The 23639-nt window shown below is 41.8% G+C and overlaps 19 non-coding genes across 19 annotated transcripts; all 19 read right to left on the reverse strand.

The window, feature by feature from the left end:
* Positions 1-475: 475 nt before the first annotated feature.
* trnai-aau (transfer RNA isoleucine (anticodon AAU)) lies at positions 476-549 on the reverse strand. Its single transcript has one exon. It is a non-coding gene; the product is annotated as a tRNA-Ile (tRNA).
* A 234-nt stretch (positions 550-783) lies between these two features.
* Positions 784-857, reverse strand: trnai-aau (transfer RNA isoleucine (anticodon AAU)). The gene has a single exon. It is a non-coding gene; the product is annotated as a tRNA-Ile (tRNA).
* A 254-nt stretch (positions 858-1111) lies between these two features.
* trnai-aau (transfer RNA isoleucine (anticodon AAU)) lies at positions 1112-1185 on the reverse strand. The gene has a single exon. It is a non-coding gene; the product is annotated as a tRNA-Ile (tRNA).
* A 234-nt stretch (positions 1186-1419) lies between these two features.
* trnai-aau (transfer RNA isoleucine (anticodon AAU)) lies at positions 1420-1493 on the reverse strand. The gene has a single exon. It is a non-coding gene; the product is annotated as a tRNA-Ile (tRNA).
* Positions 1494-2159: 666 nt separating this feature from the next.
* trnai-aau (transfer RNA isoleucine (anticodon AAU)) lies at positions 2160-2233 on the reverse strand. The gene has a single exon. It is a non-coding gene; the product is annotated as a tRNA-Ile (tRNA).
* A 2080-nt stretch (positions 2234-4313) lies between these two features.
* On the reverse strand, positions 4314-4387 carry trnai-aau (transfer RNA isoleucine (anticodon AAU)). The gene has a single exon. It is a non-coding gene; the product is annotated as a tRNA-Ile (tRNA).
* A 2460-nt stretch (positions 4388-6847) lies between these two features.
* trnai-aau (transfer RNA isoleucine (anticodon AAU)) lies at positions 6848-6921 on the reverse strand. Its single transcript has one exon. It is a non-coding gene; the product is annotated as a tRNA-Ile (tRNA).
* A 2461-nt stretch (positions 6922-9382) lies between these two features.
* trnai-aau (transfer RNA isoleucine (anticodon AAU)) lies at positions 9383-9456 on the reverse strand. Its single transcript has one exon. It is a non-coding gene; the product is annotated as a tRNA-Ile (tRNA).
* Positions 9457-11536: 2080 nt separating this feature from the next.
* On the reverse strand, positions 11537-11610 carry trnai-aau (transfer RNA isoleucine (anticodon AAU)). The gene has a single exon. It is a non-coding gene; the product is annotated as a tRNA-Ile (tRNA).
* Positions 11611-12542: 932 nt separating this feature from the next.
* trnai-aau (transfer RNA isoleucine (anticodon AAU)) lies at positions 12543-12616 on the reverse strand. Its single transcript has one exon. It is a non-coding gene; the product is annotated as a tRNA-Ile (tRNA).
* Positions 12617-12804: 188 nt separating this feature from the next.
* On the reverse strand, positions 12805-12878 carry trnai-aau (transfer RNA isoleucine (anticodon AAU)). The gene has a single exon. It is a non-coding gene; the product is annotated as a tRNA-Ile (tRNA).
* A 204-nt stretch (positions 12879-13082) lies between these two features.
* Positions 13083-13156, reverse strand: trnai-aau (transfer RNA isoleucine (anticodon AAU)). Its single transcript has one exon. It is a non-coding gene; the product is annotated as a tRNA-Ile (tRNA).
* An 860-nt stretch (positions 13157-14016) lies between these two features.
* On the reverse strand, positions 14017-14090 carry trnai-aau (transfer RNA isoleucine (anticodon AAU)). Its single transcript has one exon. It is a non-coding gene; the product is annotated as a tRNA-Ile (tRNA).
* Positions 14091-14248: 158 nt separating this feature from the next.
* trnai-aau (transfer RNA isoleucine (anticodon AAU)) lies at positions 14249-14322 on the reverse strand. Its single transcript has one exon. It is a non-coding gene; the product is annotated as a tRNA-Ile (tRNA).
* Positions 14323-14526: 204 nt separating this feature from the next.
* trnai-aau (transfer RNA isoleucine (anticodon AAU)) lies at positions 14527-14600 on the reverse strand. The gene has a single exon. It is a non-coding gene; the product is annotated as a tRNA-Ile (tRNA).
* Positions 14601-17689: 3089 nt separating this feature from the next.
* trnai-aau (transfer RNA isoleucine (anticodon AAU)) lies at positions 17690-17763 on the reverse strand. The gene has a single exon. It is a non-coding gene; the product is annotated as a tRNA-Ile (tRNA).
* A 157-nt stretch (positions 17764-17920) lies between these two features.
* trnai-aau (transfer RNA isoleucine (anticodon AAU)) lies at positions 17921-17994 on the reverse strand. Its single transcript has one exon. It is a non-coding gene; the product is annotated as a tRNA-Ile (tRNA).
* A 204-nt stretch (positions 17995-18198) lies between these two features.
* trnai-aau (transfer RNA isoleucine (anticodon AAU)) lies at positions 18199-18272 on the reverse strand. Its single transcript has one exon. It is a non-coding gene; the product is annotated as a tRNA-Ile (tRNA).
* Positions 18273-22611: 4339 nt separating this feature from the next.
* Positions 22612-22685, reverse strand: trnai-aau (transfer RNA isoleucine (anticodon AAU)). The gene has a single exon. It is a non-coding gene; the product is annotated as a tRNA-Ile (tRNA).
* Positions 22686-23639: the final 954 nt, after the last annotated feature.

Here is a 23639-nt window from a genome sequence, read left to right on the forward strand (position 1 = left end):
AGTGGAGAAAGACAGAAAGAGAGAGTAAGGAGTGGAGAAAGACAGAAAGAGAGAGTAAGGAGTGGAGAAAGACAGAAAGAGAGAGTAAGGAGTGGAGAAAGACAGAAAGAGGGAGTAAGGAGTGGAGAAAGACAGAAAGAGGGAGTAAGGAGTGGAGAAAGACAGAAAGCGAGAGTAAGGAGTGGAGAAAGACAGAAAGAGAGAGTAAGGAGTGGAGAAAGAGAGAGTAAAGAGTGGAGAAAGACAGAGAGAGAGAGTAAGGAGTGGAGAAAGAGAGAGTAAGGAGTGGAGAAAGACAGAAAGAGAGAGTAAGGAGTGGAGAAAGACAGAAAGAGAGAGTAAGGAGTGGAGAAAGACAGAAAGAGAGAGTAAGGAGTGGAGAAAGACAGAAAGAGAGAGTAAGGAGTGGAGAAAGAGAGAGTAAGGAGTGGAGAAAGACAGAAAGAGAGAGTAGTAAAGTAAAAACAAAATCTCCTGGCCAGTACGGGTATCTAACCCGCAACCTTCGCGTTATTAGCACGACGCTCTAACCAACTGAGCTAACCAGCCTTAGATAATGCTCATTCTACGGATAAAGGTGGAAATAACTACACCGTACTAAATAAGAGCGGAGAAAGAGAGAGTAAGGAGTGGAGAAAGAGAGAGTAAGGAGTGGAGAAAGAGAGAGTAAGGAGTGGAGAAAGAGAGAGTAGGGAGTGGAGAAAGAGAGAGTAAGGAGTGGAGAAAGAGTAAGGAGTGGAGAAAGACAGAAAGAGAGAGTAGTAAAGTAAAAACAAAATCTCCTGGCCAGTACGGGTATCGAACCCGCGACCTTCGCGTTATTAGCACGACGCTCTAACCAACTGAGCTAACCGGCCTTAGATAATGCTCATTCTATGGATAAAGGTGGAAATAACTACACCGTACTAAATAAGAGCGGAGAAAGATAGATTAAGGAGTGGAGAAAAAGAGAGTAGGGAGTGGAGAAAGAGGGAGTAAGGAGTGGAGAAAGACAGAAAGAGAGAGTAAGGAGTGGAGAAAGACAGAAAGAGAGAGTAAGGAGTGGAGAAAGAGAGAGTAAGGAGTGGAGAAAGACAGAAAGAGAGAGTAGTAAAGTAAAAACAAAATCTCCTGGCCAGTACGGGTATCTAACCCGCAACCTTCGCGTTATTAGCACGACGCTCTAACCAACTGAGCTAACCAGCCTTAGATAATGCTCATTCTACGGATAAAGGTGGAAATAACTACACCGTACTAAATAAGAGCGGAGAAAGAGAGAGTAAGGAGTGGAGAAAGAGAGAGTAAGGAGTGGAGAAAGAGAGAGTAAGGAGTGGAGAAAGAGAGAGTAGGGAGTGGAGAAAGAGAGAGTAAGGAGTGGAGAAAGAGTAAGGAGTGGAGAAAGACAGAAAGAGAGAGTAGTAAAGTAAAAACAAAATCTCCTGGCCAGTACGGGTATCGAACCCGCGACCTTCGCGTTATTAGCACGACGCTCTAACCAACTGAGCTAACCGGCCTTAGATAATGCTCATTCTATGGATAAAGGTGGAAATAACTACACCGTACTAAATAAGAGCGGAGAAAGATAGATTAAGGAGTGGAGAAAAAGAGAGTAGGGAGTGGAGAAAGAGAGAGTAAGGAGTGGAGAAAGAGAGAGTAAGGAGTGGAGAAAGAGAGAGAGTAAGGAGTGGAGAAAGACAGAAAGAGAGAGTAAGGAGAGGAGAAAGAGAGAGTAAAGAGTGGAGAAAGACAGAGAGAGAGAGTAAGGAGTGGAGAAAGACAGAAAGAGAGAGTAAGGAGTGGAGAAAGAGAGAGTAAGGAGTGGAGAAAGACAGAAAGAGAGAGTAAGGAGTGGAGAAAGACAGAAAGAGAGGGTAAGGAGTGGAGAAAGACAGAAAGGGAGAGTAAGGAGTGGAGAAAGACAGAAAGAGGGAGTAAGGAGTGGAGAAAGACAGAAAGAGGGAGTAAGGAGTGGAGAAAGACAGAAAGCGAGAGTAAGGAGTGGAGAAAGACAGAAAGAGAGAGTAAGGAGTGGAGAAAGAGAGAGTAAAGAGTGGAGAAAGACAGAGAGAGAGAGTAAGGAGTGGAGAAAGAGAGAGTAAGGAGTGGAGAAAGACAGAAAGAGAGAGTAAGGAGTGGAGAAAGACAGAAAGAGAGAGTAGTAAAGTAAAAACAAAATCTCCTGACCAGTACGGGTATCGATCCCGCGACCTTCGCGTTATTAGCACGACGCTCTAACCAACTGAGCTAACCGGCCTTAGAAAATGCCCATTCTACGGATAAAGGTGCAAATAACTACACCGTACTAAATAAGAGCTCAAGACATTCCATAACAAATCCATCACCTATTGAGAAATAAACTATGAGCCCCCTAAGCAAGCTGGTCCCGGGGCTCTGTTCACAAACACACCCCACAGGGCTCCAGGACAGCAACACAATTATGTGTGTGGATGAAGCTCTTAATTTGGCATTGGAGAAACAGGAGATGAACTGCTACAAACAAAGACCTGCTAAAGCTAAAGAACACTCCGTAATGTTCACAACGATATCAACTTTGAACTCGCGAAAAGTGGGAGATGCGGTCAAGAAACACTGGCACATTTTATCATCGGACCGCTTTTTGTCGGCGGAATTTACAAATCCACCACTTATTGTGTATAGAAGAGGTCGCAATATACGAGATAAATTGGTCCATGCCAACTCCCAATCACAAAAGAAAACCAGCCAGGCTCTTTTACGCCCTCTTCCAAATGGTAGCTATAAATGCAGAGGATGCGCACAGTGCAACAACATGATAAAGTGTGAATATCTCTGCCACCCACACACAGGAAAACGATCCCAAATAAATGACATTATTACATGTTCCACCACCCATGTTATCTACATTATTAAATGTCCATGTGGGCTCTGCTATGTCGGTAAAACCTCTCGTTCTCTCAAACAGAGAATCAGTGAAAATAAAAGTTTGATCAGGAGAAAGGACAGGGATTATCAAGTCGCTGTACATTTCAATGACCTGAAGCATGATATTTCTACCTTTAGATGTTGTGGCACAGAGAAAGTTAAGATATCAGACAGGGGAGGAGATATAAATAATACTCTGAGTTAAAGGGAATGTTTTGTGATTTTCACCCTCCAGACATTATTTCCTAAAGGTCGTTATGATGAAATGCCTGTGTATGTTATGGCGTGAATTTGAACGTGAATTATGCTCCTATTTAAGATGACTCTGATGTTTTTCGTACGATGTACCCAATGATTAATGAAAACTTGCTCGGTAGGTCTATATGTCCTCATTGTGGTTTTACAGATGTGTTTAATACGTCTTATTTACACACTTTATTTCAATATTTACGAAATTGATGTTGTATTTCGTAGCACGTATTAGTATTTCCTTCGCCTCCAACCCCTTTCGATGCGTGGAACGGATGTGGGCGGGGCTAGGTCTACACAAGGGTGCTAATTAAAATGTAAAAAACTCACGAAAGCCATGAGACCGATATTTAAAGCTTATTAAAGATCAGTGATACTATCCTTCCTTTTCCCTAGAATTTCTGTGAGTGTAATATTTACTGTAAAGTTTAATTGTTTATTTCCCTTTTGTATATTATCTACCTCACTTGCTTTGGCAATGTTAACATATGTTTCCCATGCCAATAAAGCCCCTTGAATTGATTTGAATTGAATTGAGAGAGAGAGAGAGAGAGAGAGAGAGAGAGAGAGAGAGAGAGAGAGAGAGAGAGAGTGAAAGAAACAGTGAAAGACAGAAAGAGAGAGTAAGGAGTGGAGAAAGACAGAAAGAGAGAGTAAGGAGTGGAGAAAGACAGAAAGAGGGAGTAAGGAGTGGAGAAAGAGAGAGTAAGGAGTGGAGAAAGACAGAAAGGGAGAGTAAGGAGTGGAGAAAGACAGAAAGGGAGAGTAAGGAGTGGAGAAAGAGGGTGCAGCTGTCTGCAGGCTCTTTACCTCTCTGTACTTAGTGTCCTTCTCTAGTTAATGTGTGACCAAGTGAGCATGGGGAAAGGTGTGTGTGTGTGTGTATGTGTGTAAATAATGAATGAATCAAATGATTGATGGACCCGTCTATCTGTTTCTTCACCATTCTGTCTCTCTGTCTCTTAGTCCATGAAGTCCCTGTCCTCCTTCCTTCCTTCCTTGTATAATAAAAAACGAACGAAAACTCCTACAATGAAAAAAAACCTCCTACATTAAAATGTCACTCAACAATAACACAACAATCGACAACTCATACTACTAATTTAAAATGCACATTGTAAACCCCAATCAATAGAGTTATGAGACACTGTAGACATACACAGTAGAGGAAAAATAAAAAGTTGTGGCCAGTACGGGTATCGAACCCGCGACCTTCGCGTTATTAGCACGACGCTCTAACCAACTGAGCTAACCGGCCTTAGATCATGCTCATTCTACGTATAAAGGTGGAAATAACTACACCGTACTAAATAAGAGCTCAAGACATTCCATAACAAATCCATCACCTATTGAGAAATAAACTATGAGCCCCCTAAGCAAGCTGGTCCCGGGGCTCTGTTCACAAACACACCCCACAGGGCTCCAGGACAGCAACACAATTATGTGTGTGGATGAAGCTCTTAATTTGGCATTGGAAAAACAGGAGATGAACTGCTACAAACAAAGACCTGCTAAAGCTAAAGAACACTCCGTAATGTTCACAACGACATCAACTTTGAACTCGCGAAAAGTGGGAGATGCGGTCAAGAAAAACTGGCACATTTTATCATCGGACCCATTTTTGTCGGCGGAATTTACAAATCCACCACTTATTGTGTATAGAAGAGGTCGCAATATACGAGATAAATTGGTCCATGCCAACTCCCAATCACAAAAGAAAACCAGCCAGGCTCTTTTACGCCCTCTTCCAAATGGTAGCTATAAATGCAGAGGATGCGCACAGTGCAACAATATGATAAAGTGTGAATATCTCTGCCACCCACACACAGGAAAACGATCCCAAATAAATGACATTATTACGTGTTCCACCACCCATGTTATCTACATTATTAAATGTCCATGTGGGCTCTGCTATGTCGGTAAAACCTCTCGTTCTCTCAAACAGAGAATCAGTGAAAATAAAAGTTCGATCAGGAGAAAGGACAGGGATTATCAAGTCGCTGTACATTTCAATGACCTGAAGCATGATATTTCTACCTTTAGATGTTGTGGCACAGAGAAAGTTAAGATATCAGACAGGGGAGGAGATATAAATAATACTCTGAGTTAAAGGGAATGTTTTGTGATTTTCACCCTCCAGACATTATTTCCTAAAGGTCGTTATGATGAAATGCCTGTGTATGTTATGGCGTGAATTTGAACGTGAATTATGCTCCTATTTAAGATGACTCTGATGTTTTTCGTACGATGTACCCAATGATTAATGAAAACTTGCTCGGTAGGTCTATATGTCCTCATTGTGGTTTTACAGATGTGTTTAATACGTCTTATTTACACACTTTATTTCAATATTTACGAAATTGATGTTGTATTTCGTAGCACGTATTAGTATTTCCTTCGCCTCCAACCCCTTTCGATGCGTGGAACGGATGTGGGCGGGGCTAGGTCTACACAAGGGTGCTAATTAAAATGTAAAAAACTCAGGAAAGCCATGAGACCGATATTTAAAGCTTATTAAAGATCAGTGATACTATCCTTCCTTTTCCCTAGAATTTCTGTGAGTGTAATATTTACTGTAAAGTTTAATTGTTTATTTCCCTTTTGTATATTATCTACCTCACTTGCTTTGGCAATGTTAACATATGTTTCCCATGCCAATAAAGCCCCTTGAATTGATTTGAATTGAATTGAGAGAGAGAGAGAGAGAGAGAGAGAGAGAGAGAGAGAGAGAGAGAGAGTGAAAGAAACAGTGAAAGACAGAAAGAGAGGGTAAGGAGAGGAGAAAGACAGAAAGAGAGGGTAAGGAGAGGAGAAAGACAGAAAGAGAGAGTAAGGAGTGGAGAAAGACAGAAAGAGAGAGTAAGGAGTGGAGAAAGACAGAAAGAGAGAGTAAGGAGTGGAGAAAGACAGAAAGAGAGAGTAAGGAGTGGAGAAAGAGAGAGTAAGGAGAGGAGAAAGACAGAAAGAGAGAGCAAGGAGTGGAGAAAGACAGAAAGAGAGAGTAAGGAGTGGAGAAAGAGAGAGTAAGGAGTGGAGAAAGAGAGAGTAAGGAGTGGAGAAAGACAGAAAGAGAGAGTAAGGAGAGGAGAAAGACAGAGAGAGAGTAAGGCGTGGAGAAAGACAGAAAGAGATAGTAAGGATTGGAGAAAGACAGAAAGAGAGAGTAAGGAGTGGAGAAAGACAGAAAGAGAGAGTAAGGAGTGGAGAAAGACAGAAAGAGATAGTAAGGATTGGAGAAAGAGAGAGTAAGGAGTGAAGAAGGAGAGAGTAAGGAGTGGAGAAAGACAGAAAGAGAGAGTAAGGAGTGGAGAAAGAGGGTGCAGCTGTCTGCAGGCTCTTTACCTCTCTGTACTTAGTGTCCTTCTCTAGTTAATGTGTGACCAAGTGAGCATGGGGAAAGGTGTGTGTGTGTGTGTATATGTGTGTAAATAATGAATGAATCAAATGATTGATGGACCCGTCTATCTGTTTCTTCACCATTCTGTCTCTCTGTCTCTTAGTCCATGAAGTCCCTGTCCTCCTTCCTTCCTTCCTTGTATAATAAAAAACGAACGAAAACTCCTACAATGAAAAAAAACCTCCTACATTAAAATGTCACTCAACAATAACACAACAATCGACAACTCATACTACTAATTTAAAATGCACATTGTAAACCCCAATCAATAGAGTTATGAGACACTGTAGACATACACAGTAGAGGAAAAATAAAAAGTTGTGGCCAGTACGGGTATCGAACCCGCGACCTTCGCGTTATTAGCACGACGCTCTAACCAACTGAGCTAACCGGCCTTAGATCATGCTCATTCTACGTATAAAGGTGGAAATAACTACACCGTACTAAATAAGAGCTCAAGACATTCCATAACAAATCCATCACCTATTGAGAAATAAACTATGAGCCCCCTAAGCAAGCTGGTCCCGGGGCTCTGTTCACAAACACACCCCACAGGGCTCCAGGACAGCAACACAATTATGTGTGTGGATGAAGCTCTTAATTTGGCATTGGAAAAACAGGAGATGAACTGCTACAAACAAAGACCTGCTAAAGCTAAAGAACACTCCGTAATGTTCACAACGACATCAACTTTGAACTCGCGAAAAGTGGGAGATGCGGTCAAGAAAAACTGGCACATTTTATCATCGGACCCATTTTTGTCGGCGGAATTTACAAATCCACCACTTATTGTGTATAGAAGAGGTCGCAATATACGAGATAAATTGGTCCATGCCAACTCCCAATCACAAAAGAAAACCAGCCAGGCTCTTTTACGCCCTCTTCCAAATGGTAGCTATAAATGCAGAGGATGCGCACAGTGCAACAATATGATAAAGTGTGAATATCTCTGCCACCCACACACAGGAAAACGATCCCAAATAAATGACATTATTACGTGTTCCACCACCCATGTTATCTACATTATTAAATGTCCATGTGGGCTCTGCTATGTCGGTAAAACCTCTCGTTCTCTCAAACAGAGAATCAGTGAAAATAAAAGTTCGATCAGGAGAAAGGACAGGGATTATCAAGTCGCTGTACATTTCAATGACCTGAAGCATGATATTTCTACCTTTAGATGTTGTGGCACAGAGAAAGTTAAGATATCAGACAGGGGAGGAGATATAAATAATACTCTGAGTTAAAGGGAATGTTTTGTGATTTTCACCCTCCAGACATTATTTCCTAAAGGTCGTTATGATGAAATGCCTGTGTATGTTATGGCGTGAATTTGAACGTGAATTATGCTCCTATTTAAGATGACTCTGATGTTTTTCGTACGATGTACCCAATGATTAATGAAAACTTGCTCGGTAGGTCTATATGTCCTCATTGTGGTTTTACAGATGTGTTTAATACGTCTTATTTACACACTTTATTTCAATATTTACGAAATTGATGTTGTATTTCGTAGCACGTATTAGTATTTCCTTCGCCTCCAACCCCTTTCGATGCGTGGAACGGATGTGGGCGGGGCTAGGTCTACACAAGGGTGCTAATTAAAATGTAAAAAACTCACGAAAGCCATGAGACCGATATTTAAAGCTTATTAAAGATCAGTGATACTATCCTTCCTTTTCCCTAGAATTTCTGTGAGTGTAATATTTACTGTAAAGTTTAATTGTTTATTTCCCTTTGTATATTATCTACCTCACTTGCTTTGGCAATGTTAACATATGTTTCCCATGCCAATAAAGCCCCTTGAATTGATTTGAATTGAATTGAGAGAGAGAGAGAGAGAGAGAGAGAGAGAGAGAGAGAGAGAGAGAGAGAGTGAAAGAAACAGTGAAAGACAGAAAGAGAGGGTAAGGAGAGGAGAAAGACAGAAAGAGAGGGTAAGGAGAGGAGAAAGACAGAAAGAGAGAGTAAGGAGTGGAGAAAGACAGAAAGAGAGAGTAAGGAGTGGAGAAAGACAGAAAGAGAGAGTAAGGAGTGGAGAAAGACAGAAAGAGAGAGTAAGGAGTGGAGAAAGAGAGAGTAAGGAGAGGAGAAAGACAGAAAGAGAGAGCAAGGAGTGGAGAAAGACAGAAAGAGAGAGTAAGGAGTGGAGAAAGAGAGAGTAAGGAGTGGAGAAAGAGAGAGTAAGGAGTGGAGAAAGACAGAAAGAGAGAGTAAGGAGAGGAGAAAGACAGAGAGAGAGTAAGGCGTGGAGAAAGACAGAAAGAGATAGTAAGGATTGGAGAAAGACAGAAAGAGAGAGTAAGGAGTGGAGAAAGACAGAAAGAGAGAGTAAGGAGTGGAGAAAGACAGAAAGAGATAGTAAGGATTGGAGAAAGAGAGAGTAAGGAGTGAAGAAGGAGAGAGTAAGGAGTGGAGAAAGACAGAAAGAGAGAGTAAGGAGTGGAGAAAGAGGGTGCAGCTGTCTGCAGGCTCTTTACCTCTCTGTACTTAGTGTCCTTCTCTAGTTAATGTGTGACCAAGTGAGCATGGGGAAAGGTGTGTGTGTGTGTGTATATGTGTGTAAATAATGAATGAATCAAATGATTGATGGACCCGTCTATCTGTTTCTTCACCATTCTGTCTCTCTGTCTCTTAGTCCATGAAGTCCCTGTCCTCCTTCCTTCCTTCCTTGTATAATAAAAAACGAACGAAAACTCCTACAATGAAAAAAAACCTCCTACATTAAAATGTCACTCAACAATAACACAACAATCGACAACTCATACTACTAATTTAAAATGCACATTGTAAACCCCAATCAATAGAGTTATGAGACACTGTAGACATACACAGTAGAGGAAAAATAAAAAGTTGTGGCCAGTACGGGTATCGAACCCGCGACCTTCGCGTTATTAGCACGACGCTCTAACCAACTGAGCTAACCGGCCTTAGATCATGCTCATTCTACGTATAAAGGTGGAAATAACTACACCGTACTAAATAAGAGCTCAAGACATTCCATAACAAATCCATCACCTATTGAGAAATAAACTATGAGCCCCCTAAGCAAGCTGGTCCCGGGGCTCTGTTCACAAACACACCCCACAGGGCTCCAGGACAGCAACACAATTATGTGTGTGGATGAAGCTCTTAATTTGGCATTGGAAAAACAGGAGATGAACTGCTACAAACAAAGACCTGCTAAAGCTAAAGAACACTCCGTAATGTTCACAACGACATCAATTTTGAACTCGCGAAAAGTGGGAGATGCGGTCAAGAAACACTGGCACATTTTATCATCGGACCGCTTTTTGTCGGCGGAATTTACAAATCCACCACTTATTGTGTATAGAAGAGGTCGCAATATACGAGATAAATTGGTCCATGCCAACTCCCAATCACAAAAGAAAACCAGCCAGGCTCTTTTACGCCCTCTTCCAAATGGTAGCTATAAATGCAGAGGATGCGCACAGTGCAACAATATGATAAAGTGTGAATATCTCTGCCACCCACACACAGGAAAACGATCCCAAATAAATGACATTATTACGTGTTCCACCACCCATGTTATCTACATTATTAAATGTCCATGTGGGCTCTGCTATGTCGGTAAAACCTCTCGTTCTCTCAAACAGAGAATCAGTGAAAATAAAAGTTCGATCAGGAGAAAGGACAGGGATTATCAAATCGCTGTACATTTCAATGACCTGAAGCATGATATTTCTACCTTTAGATGTTGTGGCACAGAGAAAGTTAAGATATCAGACAGGGGAGGAGATATAAATAATACTCTGAGTTAAAGGGAATGTTTTGTGATTTTCACCCTCCAGACATTATTTCCTAAAGGTCGTTATGATGAAATGCCTGTGTATGTTATGGCGTGAATTTGAACGTGAATTATGCTCCTATTTAAGATGACTCTGATGTTTTTCGTACGATGTACCCAATGATTAATGAAAACTTGCTCGGTAGGTCTATATGTCCTCATTGTGGTTTTACAGATGTGTTTAATACGTCTTATTTACACACTTTATTTCAATATTTACGAAATTGATGTTGTATTTCGTAGCACGTATTAGTATTTCCTTCGCCTCCAACCCCTTTCGATGCGTGGAACGGATGTGGGCGGGGCTAGGTCTACACAAGGGTGCTAATTAAAATGTAAAAAACTCAGGAAAGCCATGAGACCGATATTTAAAGCTTATTAAAGATCAGTGATACTATCCTTCCTTTTCCCTAGAATTTCTGTGAGTGTAATATTTACTGTAAAGTTTAATTGTTTATTTCCCTTTTGTATATTATCTACCTCACTTGCTTTGGCAATGTTAACATATGTTTCCCATGCCAATAAAGCCCCTTGAATTGATTTGAATTGAATTGAGAGAGAGAGAGAGAGAGAGAGAGAGAGAGAGAGAGAGAGAGAGTGAAAGAAACAGTGAAAGACAGAAAGAGAGGGTAAGGAGAGGAGAAAGACAGAAAGAGAGAGTAAGGAGTGGAGAAAGACAGAAAGAGAGAGTAAGGAGTGGAGAAAGACAGAAAGAGAGAGTAAGGAGTGGAGAAAGACAGAAAGAGAGAGTAAGGAGTGGAGAAAGAGAGAGTAAGGAGTGAAGAAAGACAGAAAGAGAGAGTAAGGAGTGGAGAAAGACAGAAAGGGAGAGTAAGGAGTGGAGAAAGACAGTAAGGAGAGGAGAAAGACAGAAAGAGAGATTAAGGAGTGGAGAAAGAGAGTAAGGAGTGGAGAAAGACAGAAAGAGAGAGTAAGGAGTGGAGAAAGACAGAAAGAGAGATTAAGGAGTGGAGAAAGAGAGTAAGGAGTGGAGAAAGACAGAAAGAGAGATTAAGGAGTGGAGAAAGAGAGAGTAAGGAGAGGAGAAAGACAGAAAGAGAGAGTAAGGAGTGGAGAAAGAGAGAGTAAGGAGTGGAGAAAGAGAGAGTAGGGAGTGGAGAAAGAGAGAGTAAGGAGTGGAGAAAGAGTAAGGAGTGGAGAAAGACAGAAAGAGAGAGTAGTAAAGTAAAAACAAAATCTCCTGGCCAGTACGGGTATCGAACCCGTGACCTTCGCGTTATTAGCACGACGCTTTAACCAACTGAGCTAACCGGCCTTAGATAATGCTCATTCTACGGATAAAGGTGGAAATAACTACACCGTACTAAATAAGAGCGGAGAAAGAGAGAGTAAGGAGTGGAGAAAGAGAGAGTAAGGAGTGGAGAAAGAGAGAGAGTAAGGAGTGTAGAAAGACAGAAAGAGAGAGTAAGGAGTGGAGAAAGAGAGAGTAAGGAGTGGAGAAAGAGAGAGTAAGGAGTGGAGAAAGACAGAAGGAGAGAGTAAGGAGAGGAGAAAGAGAGAGTAAGGAGTGGAGAAGAAAGAGTAAGGAGTGGAGAAAGACAGAAAGGGAGAGTAAGGAGTGGAGAAAGAGAGAGTAAGGAGTGGAGAAAGAGAGAGTAAGGAGTGGAGAAAGACAGAAAGGGAGAGTAAGGAGTGGAGAAAGAGAGAGTAAGGAGTGGAGAAAGACAGAAAGAGAGAGTAAGGAGTGGAGAAAGACAGAAAGAGAGAGTAAGGAGTGGAGAAAGACAGAAAGAGGGAGTAAGTAGTGGAGAAAGACAGAAAGAGAGAGTAAGGAGTGGAGAAAGACAGAAAGAGAGAGTAAGAAGTGGAGAAAGACAGAAAGAGAGAGTAAGGAGTGGAGAAAGACAGAAAGAGAGAGTAAGGAGTGGAGAAAGACAGAAAGAGAGAGTAAGAAGTGGAGAAAGACAGAAAGAGAGAGTAAGGAGTGGAGAAAGACAGAAAGAGAGAGTAAGGAGTGGAGAAAGAGAGAGTAAGGAGTGGAGAAAGACAAAAAGAGAGATTCTACGGATAAAGGTGGAAATAACTACACCGTACTAAATAAGAGCGGAGAAAGAGAGAGTAAGGAGTGGAGAAAGAGAGAGTAAGGAGTGGAGAAAGAGAGAGTAAGGAGTGGAGAAAGAGAGAGAGTGGAGAAAGAGAGAGTAAGGAGTGGAGAAAGAGTAAGGAGTGGAGAAAGACAAAATCTCCTGGCCAGTACGGGTATCGAACCCGCGACCTTCGCGTTATTAGCATGACGCTCTAACCAACTGAGCTAACCGGCCTTAGATAATGCTCATTCTACGGATAAAGGTGGAAATAACTACACCGTACTAAATAAGAGCGGAGAAAGATAGAGTAAGGAGTGGAGAAAGAGAGAAAGAGAGAGTAAGGAGTGGAGAAAGACAGAAAGAGAGAGTAAGGAGTGGAGAAAGACAGAAAGAGAGAGTAGTAAAGTAAAAACAAAATCTCCTGACCAGTACGGGTATCGATCCCGCGACCTTCGCGTTATTAGCACGACGCTCTAACCAACTGAGCTAACCGGCCTTAGATCATGCTCATTCTACGGATAAAGGTGGAAATAACTACACCGTACTAAATAAGAGCAGAGAAAGAGAGAGTAAGGAGTGGAGAAAGAGAGAGTAAGGAGTGGAGAAAGAGAGAGAGTAAGGAGTGTAGAAAGACAGAAAGAGAGAGTAAGGAGTGGAGAAAGACAGAAAGAGAGAGTAGTAAAGTAAAAACAAAATCTCCTGGCCAGTACGGGTATCGATCCCGCGACCTTCGCGTTATTAGCACGACGCTCTAACCAACTGAGCTAACCGGCCTTAGATCATGCTCATTCTACGGATAAAGGTGGAAATAACTACACCGTACTAAATAAGAGCAGAGAAAGAGAGAGTAAGGAGTGGAGAAAGAGAGAGTAAGGAGTGGAGAAAGAGAGAGTAAGGAGTGGAGAAAGACAGAAGGAGAGAGTAAGGAGAGGAGAAAGAGAGAGTAAGGAGTGGAGAAGAAAGAGTAAGGAGTGGAGAAAGACAGAAAGGGAGAGTAAGGAGTGGAGAAAGAGAGAGTAAGGAGTGGAGAAAGAGAGAGTAAGGAGTGGAGAAAGACAGAAAGGGAGAGTAAGGAGTGGAGAAAGAGAGAGTAAGGAGTGGAGAAAGACAGAAAGAGAGAGTAAGGAGTGGAGAAAGACAGAAAGAGAGAGTAAGGAGTGGAGAAAGACAGAAAGAGGGAGTAAGTAGTGGAGAAAGACAGAAAGAGAGAGTAAGGAGTGGAGAAAGACAGAAAGAGAGAGTAAGAAGTGGAGAAAGACAGAAAGAGAGAGTAAGGAGTGGAGAAAGACAGAAAGAGAGAGTAAGGAGTGGAGAAAGACAGAAAGAGAGAGTAAGAAGTGGAGAAAGACAGAAAGAGAGAGTAAGGAGTGGAGAAAGACAGAAGAGAGAGTAAGGAGTGGAGAAAGAGAGAGTAAGGAGTGGAGAAAGACAAAAAGAGAGATTCTACGGATAAAGGTGGAAATAACTACACCGTACTAAATAAGAGCGGAGAAAGAGAGAGTAAGGAGTGGAGAAAGAGAGAGTAAGGAGTGGAGAAAGAGAGAGTAAGGAGTGGAGAAAGAGAGAGTAGGGAGTGGAGAAAGAGAGAGTAAGGAGTGGAGAAAGAGTAAGGAGTGGAGAAAGACAAAATCTCCTGGCCAGTACGGGTATCGAACCCGCGACCTTCGCGTTATTAGCATGACGCTCTAACCAACTGAGCTAACCGGCCTTAGATAATGCTCATTCTACGGATAAAGGTGGAAATAACTACACCGTACTAAATAAGAGCGGAGAAAGATAGAGTAAGGAGTGGAGAAAGAGAGAAAGAGAGAGTAAGGAGTGGAGAAAGACAGAAAGAGAGAGTAGTAAAGTAAAAACAAAATCTGCTGACCAGTACGGGTATCGATCCCGCGACCTTCGCGTTATTAGCACGACGCTCTAACCAACTGAGCTAACCGGCCTTAGATCATGCTCATTCTACGGATAAAGGTGGAAATAACTACACCGTACTAAATAAGAGCAGAGAAAGAGAGAGTAAGGAGTGGAGAAAGAGAGAGTAAGGAGTGGAGAAAGAGAGAGAGTAAGGAGTGTAGAAAGACAGAAAGAGAGAGTAAGGAGTGGAGAAAGACAGAAAGAGAGAGTAGTAAAGTAAAAACAAAATCTCCTGGCCAGTACGGGTATCGAACCCGCAACCTTCGCGTTATTAGCATGACGCTCTAACCAACTGAGCTAACCGGCCTTAGATAATGCCCATACTACGGATAAAGGTGCAAATAACTACACCGTACTAAATAAGAGCTCAAGACATTCCATAACAAATCCATCACCTATTGAGAAATAAACTATGAGCCCCCTAAGCAAGCTGGTCCCGGGGCTCTGTTCACAAACACACCCCACAGGGCTCCAGGACAGCAACACAATTATGTGTGTGGATGAAGCTCTTAATTTGGCATTGGAAAAACAGGAGATGAACTGCTACAAACAAAGACCTGCTAAAGCTAAAGAACACTCCGTAATGTTCACAACGACATCAACTTTGAACTCGCGAAAAGTGGGAGATGCGGTCAAGAAAAACTGGCACATTTTATCATCGGACCCATTTTTGTCGGCGGAATTTACAAATCCACCACTTATTGTGTATAGAAGAGGTCGCAATATACGAGATAAATTGGTCCATGCCAACTCCCAATCACAAAAGAAAACCAGCCAGGCTCTTTTACGCCCTCTTCCAAATGGTAGCTATAAATGCAGAGGATGCGCACAGTGCAACAATATGATAAAGTGTGAATATCTCTGCCACCCACACACAGGAAAACGATCCCAAATAAATGACATTATTACGTGTTCCACCACCCATGTTATCTACATTATTAAATGTCCATGTGGGCTCTGCTATGTCGGTAAAACCTCTCGTTCTCTCAAACAGAGAATCAGTGAAAATAAAAGTTCGATCAGGAGAAAGGACAGGGATTATCAAGTCGCTGTACATTTCAATGACCTGAAGCATGATATTTCTACCTTTAGATGTTGTGGCACAGAGAAAGTTAAGATATCAGACAGGGGAGGAGATATAAATAATACTCTGAGTTAAAGGGAATGTTTTGTGATTTTCACCCTCCAGACATTATTTCCTAAAGGTCGTTATGATGAAATGCCTGTGTATGTTATGGCGTGAATTTGAACGTGAATTATGCTCCTATTTAAGATGACTCTGATGTTTTTCGTACGATGTACCCAATGATTAATGAAAACTTGCTCGGTAGGTCTATATGTCCTCATTGTGGTTTTACAGATGTGTTTAATACGTCTTATTTACATACTTTATTTCAATATTTACGAAATTGATGTTGTATTTCGTAGCACGTATTAGTATTTCCTTCGCCTCCAACCCCTTTCGATGCGTGGAACGGATGTGGGCGGGGCTAGGTCTACACAAGGGTGCTAATTAAAATGTAAAAAACTCACGAAAGCCATGAGACCGATATTTAAAGCTTATTAAAGATCAGTGATACTATCCTTCCTTTTCCCTAGAATTTCTGTGAGTGTAATATTTACTGTAAAGTTTAATTGTTTATTTCCCTTTTGTATATTATCTACCTCACTTGCTTTGGCAATGTTAACATATGTTTCCCATGCCAATAAAGCCCCTTGAATTGATTTGAATTGAATTGAGAGAGAGAGAGAGAGAGAGAGAGAGAGAGAGAGAGAGAGAGAGAGAGAGTGAAAGAAACAGTGAAAGACAGAAAGAGAGGGTAAGGAGAGGAGAAGACAGAAAGAGAGAGTAAGGAGTGGAGAAAGACAGAAAGAGAGAGTAAGGAGTGGAGAAAGACAGAAAGAGAGAGTAAGGAGTGGAGAAAGACAGAAAGAGAGAGTAAGGAGTGGAGAAAGAGAGAGTAAGGAGTGAAGAAAGACAGAAAGAGAGAGTAAGGAGTGGAGAAAGACAGTAAGGAGAGGAGAAAGACAGAAAGAGAGATTAAGGAGTGGAGAAGAGAGTAAGGAGTGGAGAAAGACAGAAAGAGAGAGTAAGGAGTGGAGAAAGAGAGTAAGGAGTGGAGAAAGACAGAAAGAGAGATTAAGGAGTGGAGAAAGAGAGTAAGGAGTGGAGAAAGACAGAAAGAGAGAATAAGGAGTGGAGAAAGAGAGAGTAAGGAGAGGAGAAAGACAGAAAGAGAGAGTAAGGAGTGGAGAAAGACAGAAAGAGAGATTAAGGAGTGGAGAAAGAGAGTAAGGAGTGGAGAAAGAGAGTGTAAGGAGTGAAGAAAGACAGAAAGAGAGAGTAAGGAGTGGAGAAAGAGAGAGTAAGGAGAGGAGAAAGACAGAAAGAGAGAGTAAGGAGTGGAGAAGACAGAAAGAGAGATTAAGGAGTGGAGAAAGAGAGTAAGGAGTGGAGAAAGAGAGTAAGGAGTGGAGAAAGAGAGAGTAAGGAGTGGAGAAAGAAAGAGAGAGTAAGGAGTGGAGAAAGAGAGAGTAAGGAGTGGAGAAAGAGAGAGTAAGGAGTGGAGAAAGAGAGAGAGTAAGGAGTGTAGAAAGACAGAAAGAGAGAGTAAGGAGTGGAGAAAGAGAGAGTAAGGAGTGGAGAAAGAGAGAGTAAGGAGTGGAGAAAGACAGAAGGAGAGAGTAAGGAGAGGAGAAAGAGAGAGTAAGGAGTGGAGAAGAAAGAGTAAGGAGTGGAGAAAGACAGAAAGGGAGAGTAAGGAGTGGAGAAAGAGAGAGTAAGGAGTGGAGAAAGAGAGAGTAAGGAGTGGAGAAAGACAGAAAGGGAGAGTAAGGAGTGGAGAAAGAGAGAGTAAGGAGTGGAGAAAGACAGAAAGAGAGAGTAAGGAGTGGAGAAAGACAGAAAGAGAGAGTAAGGAGTGGAGAAAGACAGAAAGAGGGAGTAAGTAGTGGAGAAAGACAGAAAGAGAGAGTAAGGAGTGGAGAAAGACAGAAAGAGAGAGTAAGAAGTGGAGAAAGACAGAAAGAGAGAGTAAGGAGTGGAGAAAGACAGAAAGAGAGAGTAAGGAGTGGAGAAAGACAGAAAGAGAGAGTAAGAAGTGGAGAAGACAGAAAGAGAGAGTAAGGAGTGGAGAAAGACAGAAAGAGAGAGTAAGGAGTGGAGAAAGAGAGAGTAGGAGTGGAGAAAGACAAAAGAGAGATTCTACGGATAAAGGTGGAAATAACTACACCGTACTAAATAAGAGCGGAGAAAGAGAGAGTAAGGAGTGGAGAAAGAGAGAGTAAGGAGTGGAGAAAGAGAGAGTAAGGAGTGGAGAAAGAGAGAGTAGGGAGTGGAGAAAGAGAGAGTAAGGAGTGGAGAAAGAGTAAGGAGTGGAGAAAGACAAAATCTCCTGGCCAGTACGGGTATCGAACCCGCGACCTTCGCGTTATTAGCATGACGCTCTAACCAACTGAGCTAACCGGCCTTAGATAATGCTCATTCTACGGATAAAGGTGGAAATAACTACACCGTACTAAATAAGAGCGGAGAAAGATAGAGTAAGGAGTGGAGAAAGAGAGAAGAGAGAGTAAGGAGTGGAGAAAGACAGAAAGAGAGAGTAGTAAAGTAAAAACAAAATCTGCTGACCAGTACGGGTATCGATCCCGCGACCTTCGCGTTATTAGCACGACGCTCTAACCAACTGAGCTAACCGGCCTTAGATCATGCTCATTCTACGGATAAAGGTGGAAATAACTACACCGTACTAAATAAGAGCAGAGAAAGAGAGAGTAAGGAGTGGAGAAAGAGAGAGTAAGGAGTGGAGAAAGAGAGAGAGTAAGGAGTGTAGAAAGACAGAAAGAGAGAGTAAGGAGTGGAGAAAGACAGAAAGAGAGAGTAGTAAAGTAAAAACAAAATCTCCTGGCCAGTACGGGTATCGAACCCGCAACCTTCGCGTTATTAGCATGACGCTCTAACCAACTGAGCTAACCGGCCTTAGATAATGCCCATACTACGGATAAAGGTGCAAATAACTACACCGTACTAAATAAGAGCTCAAGACATTCCATAACAAATCCATCACCTATTGAGAAATAAACTATGAGCCCCCTAAGCAAGCTGGTCCCGGGGCTCTGTTCACAAACACACCCCACAGGGCTCCAGGACAGCAACACAATTATGTGTGTGGATGAAGCTCTTAATTTGGCATTGGAAAAACAGGAGATGAACTGCTACAAACAAAGACCTGCTAAAGCTAAAGAACACTCCGTAATGTTCACAACGACATCAACTTTGAACTCGCGAAAAGTGGGAGATGCGGTCAAGAAAAACTGGCACATTTTATCATCGGACCCATTTTTGTCGGCGGAATTTACAAATCCACCACTTATTGTGTATAGAAGAGGTCGCAATATACGAGATAAATTGGTCCATGCCAACTCCCAATCACAAAAGAAAACCAGCCAGGCTCTTTTACGCCCTCTTCCAAATGGTAGCTATAAATGCAGAGGATGCGCACAGTGCAACAATATGATAAAGTGTGAATATCTCTGCCACCCACACACAGGAAAACGATCCCAAATAAATGACATTATTACGTGTTCCACCACCCATGTTATCTACATTATTAAATGTCCATGTGGGCTCTGCTATGTCGGTAAAACCTCTCGTTCTCTCAAACAGAGAATCAGTGAAAATAAAAGTTCGATCAGGAGAAAGGACAGGGATTATCAAGTCGCTGTACATTTCAATGACCTGAAGCATGATATTTCTACCTTTAGATGTTGTGGCACAGAGAAAGTTAAGATATCAGACAGGGGAGGAGATATAAATAATACTCTGAGTTAAAGGGAATGTTTTGTGATTTTCACCCTCCAGACATTATTTCCTAAAGGTCGTTATGATGAAATGCCTGTGTATGTTATGGCGTGAATTTGAACGTGAATTATGCTCCTATTTAAGATGACTCTGATGTTTTTCGTACGATGTACCCAATGATTAATGAAAACTTGCTCGGTAGGTCTATATGTCCTCATTGTGGTTTTACAGATGTGTTTAATACGTCTTATTTACACACTTTATTTCAATATTTACGAAATTGATGTTGTATTTCGTAGCACGTATTAGTATTTCCTTCGCCTCCAACCCCTTTCGATGCGTGGAACGGATGTGGGCGGGGCTAGGTCTACACAAGGGTGCTAATTAAAATGTAAAAAACTCACGAAAGCCATGAGACCGATATTTAAAGCTTATTAAAGATCAGTGATACTATCCTTCCTTTTCCCTAGAATTTCTGTGAGTGTAATATTTACTGTAAAGTTTAATTGTTTATTTCCCTTTTGTATATTATCTACCTCACTTGCTTTGGCAATGTTAACATATGTTTCCCATGCCAATAAAGCCCCTTGAATTGATTTGAATTGAATTGAGAGAGAGAGAGAGAGAGAGAGAGAGAGAGAGAGAGAGAGAGAGAGAGAGAGTGAAAGAAACAGTGAAAGACAGAAAGAGAGGGTAAGGAGAGGAGAAAGACAGAAAGAGAGAGTAAGGAGTGGAGAAAGACAGAAAGAGAGAGTAAGGAGTGGAGAAAGACAGAAAGAGAGAGTAAGGAGTGGAGAAAGACAGAAAGAGAGAGTAAGGAGTGGAGAAAGAGAGAGTAAGGAGTGAAGAAAGACAGAAAGAGAGAGTAAGGAGTGGAGAAAGACAGTAAGGAGAGGAGAAAGACAGAAAGAGAGATTAAGGAGTGGAGAAAGAGAGTAAGGAGTGGAGAAAGACAGAAAGAGAGAGTAAGGAGTGGAGAAAGAGAGTAAGGAGTGGAGAAAGACAGAAAGAGAGATTAAGGAGTGGAGAAAGAGAGTAAGGAGTGGAGAAAGACAGAAAGAGAGAATAAGGAGTGGAGAAAGAGAGAGTAAGGAGAGGAGAAAGACAGAAAGAGAGAGTAAGGAGTGGAGAAAGACAGAAAGAGAGATTAAGGAGTGGAGAAAGAGAGTAAGGAGTGGAGAAAGAGAGTGTAAGGAGTGAAGAAAGACAGAAAGAGAGAGTAAGGAGTGGAGAAAGAGAGAGTAAGGAGAGGAGAAAGACAGAAAGAGAGAGTAAGGAGTGGAGAAAGACAGAAAGAGAGATTAAGGAGTGGAGAAAGAGAGTAAGGAGTGGAGAAAGAGAGTAAGGAGTGGAGAAAGAGAGAGTAAGGAGTGGAGAAAGAAAGAGAGAGTAAGGAGTGGAGAAAGAGAGAGTAAGGAGTGGAGAAAGATAGAAAGAGAGAGTAAGGAGTGGAGAAAGACAGAAAGGGAGAGTAAGGAGTGGAGAAAGACAGAAAGGGAGAGTAAGGAGTGGAGAAAGACAGTAAGGAGAGGAGAAAGACAGAAAGAGAGATTAAGGAGTGGAGAAAGAGAGTAAGGAGTGGAGAAAGACAGAAAGAGAGAGTAAGGAGTGGAGAAAGAGAGAGTAAGGAGTGAAGAAAGACAGAAAGAGAGAGTAAGGAGTGGAGAAAGACAGAAAGGGAGAGTAAGGAGTGGAGAAAGACAGTAAGGAGAGTAGAAAGACAGAAAGAGAGATTAAGGAGTGGAGAAAGAGAGTAAGGAGTGGAGAAAGACAGAAAGAGAGAGTAAGGAGTGGAGAAAGAGAGTAAAGAGAGTAAGGAGTGGAGAAAGACAGAAAGAGAGAGTAAGGAGTGAAGAAAGACAGAAAGAGAGAGTAAGGAGTGGAGAAAGACAGAAAGAGAGAGTAAGGAGTGGAGAAAGAGAGAGTAAGGAGTGAAGAAAGACAGAAAGAGAGAGTAAGGAGTGGAGAAAGACAGTAAGGAGAGGAGAAAGACAGAAAGAGAGATTAAGGAGTGGAGAAAGAGAGTAAGGAGTGGAGAAAGACAGAAAGAGAGAGTAAGGAGTGGAGAAAGAGAGTAAGGAGTGGAGAAAGACAGAAAGAGAGATTAAGGAGTGGAGAAAGAGAGTAAGGAGTGGAGAAAGACAGAAAGAGAGAGTAAGGAGTGGAGAAAGACAGAAAGGGAGAGTAAGGAGTGGAGAAAGACAGTAAGGATAGGAGAAAGACAGAAAGAGAGACTAAGGAGTGGAGAAAGAGAGTAAGGAGTGGAGAAAGACAGAAAGAGAGAGTAAGGAGTGGAGAAAGAGAGTAAGGAGTGGAGAAAGACAGAAAGAGAGATTAAGGAGTGGAGAAAGAGAGTAAGGAGTGGAGAAAGACAGAAAGAGAGAATAAGGAGTGGAGAAAGAGAGAGTAAGGAGAGGAGAAAGACAGAAAGAGAGAGTAAGGAGTGGAGAAAGACAGAAAGAGAGATTAAGGAGTGGAGAAAGAGAGTAAGGAGTGGAGAAAGAGAGTGTAAGGAGTGAAGAAAGACAGAAAGAGAGAGTAAGGAGTGGAGAAAGAGAGAGTAAGGAGAGGAGAAAGACAGAAAGAGAGAGTAAGGAGTGGAGAAAGACAGAAAGAGAGATTAAGGAGTGGAGAAAGAGAGTAAGGAGTGGAGAAAGAGAGTAAGGAGTGGAGAAAGAGAGAGTAAGGAGTGGAGAAAGAAAGAGAGAGTAAGGAGTGGAGAAAGACAGAAAGAGAGATTAAGGAGTGGAGAAAGAGAGTAAGGAGTGGAGAAAGAGAGTAAGGAGTGGAGAAAGAGAGAGTAAGGAGTGGAGAAAGAAAGAGAGAGTAAGGAGTGGAGAAAGAGAGAGTAAGGAGTGGAGAAAGATAGAAAGAGAGAGTAAGGAGTGGAGAAAGACAGAAAGAGAGAGCAAGGAGTGGAGAAAGACAGAAAGAGAGAGTAAGGAGTGGAGAAAGAGAGAGTAAGGAGTGGAGAAAGACAGAAAGAGAGAGTAAGGAGTGGAGAAAGACAGAAAGAGATAGTAAGGATTGGAGAAAGAGAGAGTAAGGAGTGGAGAAGGAGAGAGTAAGGAGTGGAGAAAGACAGAAAGAGAGAGTAAGGAGTGGAGAAAGAGGGTGCAGCTGTCTGCAGGCTCTTTACCTCTCTGTACTTAGTGTCCTTCTCTAGTTAATGTGTGACCAAGTGAGCATGGGGAAAGGTGTGTGTGTGTGTGTATGTGTGTAAATAATGAATGAATCAAATGATTGATGGACCCGTCTATCTGTTTCTTCACCATTCTGTCTCTCTGTCTCTTAGTCCATGAAGTCCCTGTCCTCCTTCCTTCCTTCCTTCCTTGTATAATAAAAAACGAACGAAAACTCCTACAATGAAAAAAAACCTCCTACATTAAAATGTCACTCAACAATAACACAACAATCGACAACTCATACTACTAATTTAAAATGCACATTGTAAACCCCAATCAATAGAGTTATGAGACACTGTAGACATACACAGTAGAGGAAAAATAAAAAGTTGTGGCCAGTACGGGTATCGAACCCGCGACCTTCGCGTTATTAGCACGACGCTCTAACCAACTGAGCTAACCGGCCTTAGGTCATGCTCATTCTACGTATAAAGGTAGAAATAACTACACCGTACTAAATAAGAGCTCAAGACATTCCATAACAAATCCATCACCTATTGAGAAATAAACTATGAGCCCCCTAAGCAAGCTGGTCCCGGGGCTCTGTTCACAAACACACCCCACAGGGCTCCAGGACAGCAACACAATTATGTGTGTGGATGAAGCTCTTAATTTGGCATTGGAAAAACAGGAGATGAACTGCTACAAACAAAGACCTGCTAAAGCTAAAGAACACTCCGTAATGTTCACAACGACATCAACTTTGAACTCGCGAAAAGTGGGAGATGCGGTCAAGAAAAACTGGCACATTTTATCATCGGACCCATTTTTGTCGGCGGAATTTACAAATCCACCACTTATTGTGTATAGAAGAGGTCGCAATATACGAGATAAATTGGTCCATGCCAACTCCCAATCACAAAAGAAAACCAGCCAGGCTCTTTTACGCCCTCTTCCAAATGGTAGCTATAAATGCAGAGGATGCGCACAGTGCAACAATATGATAAAGTGTGAATATCTCTGCCACCCACACACAGGAAAACGATCCCAAATAAATGACATTATTACGTGTTCCACCACCCATGTTATTTACATTATTAAATGTCCATATGGGCTCTGCTATGTCGGTAAAACCTCTCGTTCTCTCAAACAGAGAATCAGTGAACATAAAAGTTCAATCAGGAGAAAGGACAGGGATTATCAAGTCGCTGTACATTTCAATGACCTGAAGCATGATATTTCTACCTTTAGATGTTGTGGCACAGAGAAAGTTAAGATATCAGACAGGGGAGGAGATATAAATAATACTCTGAGTTAAAGGGAATGTTTTGGGATTTTCACCCTCCAGACATTATTTCCTAAAGGTCGTTATGATGAAATGCCTGTGTATGTTATGGCGTGAATTTGAACGTGAATTATG

The sequence above is a fragment of the Oncorhynchus kisutch genome, unplaced genomic scaffold (genome assembly GCF_002021735.2).
Source record: "Oncorhynchus kisutch isolate 150728-3 unplaced genomic scaffold, Okis_V2 scaffold1101, whole genome shotgun sequence".
NCBI lineage: Eukaryota > Metazoa > Chordata > Actinopteri > Salmoniformes > Salmonidae > Oncorhynchus > Oncorhynchus kisutch.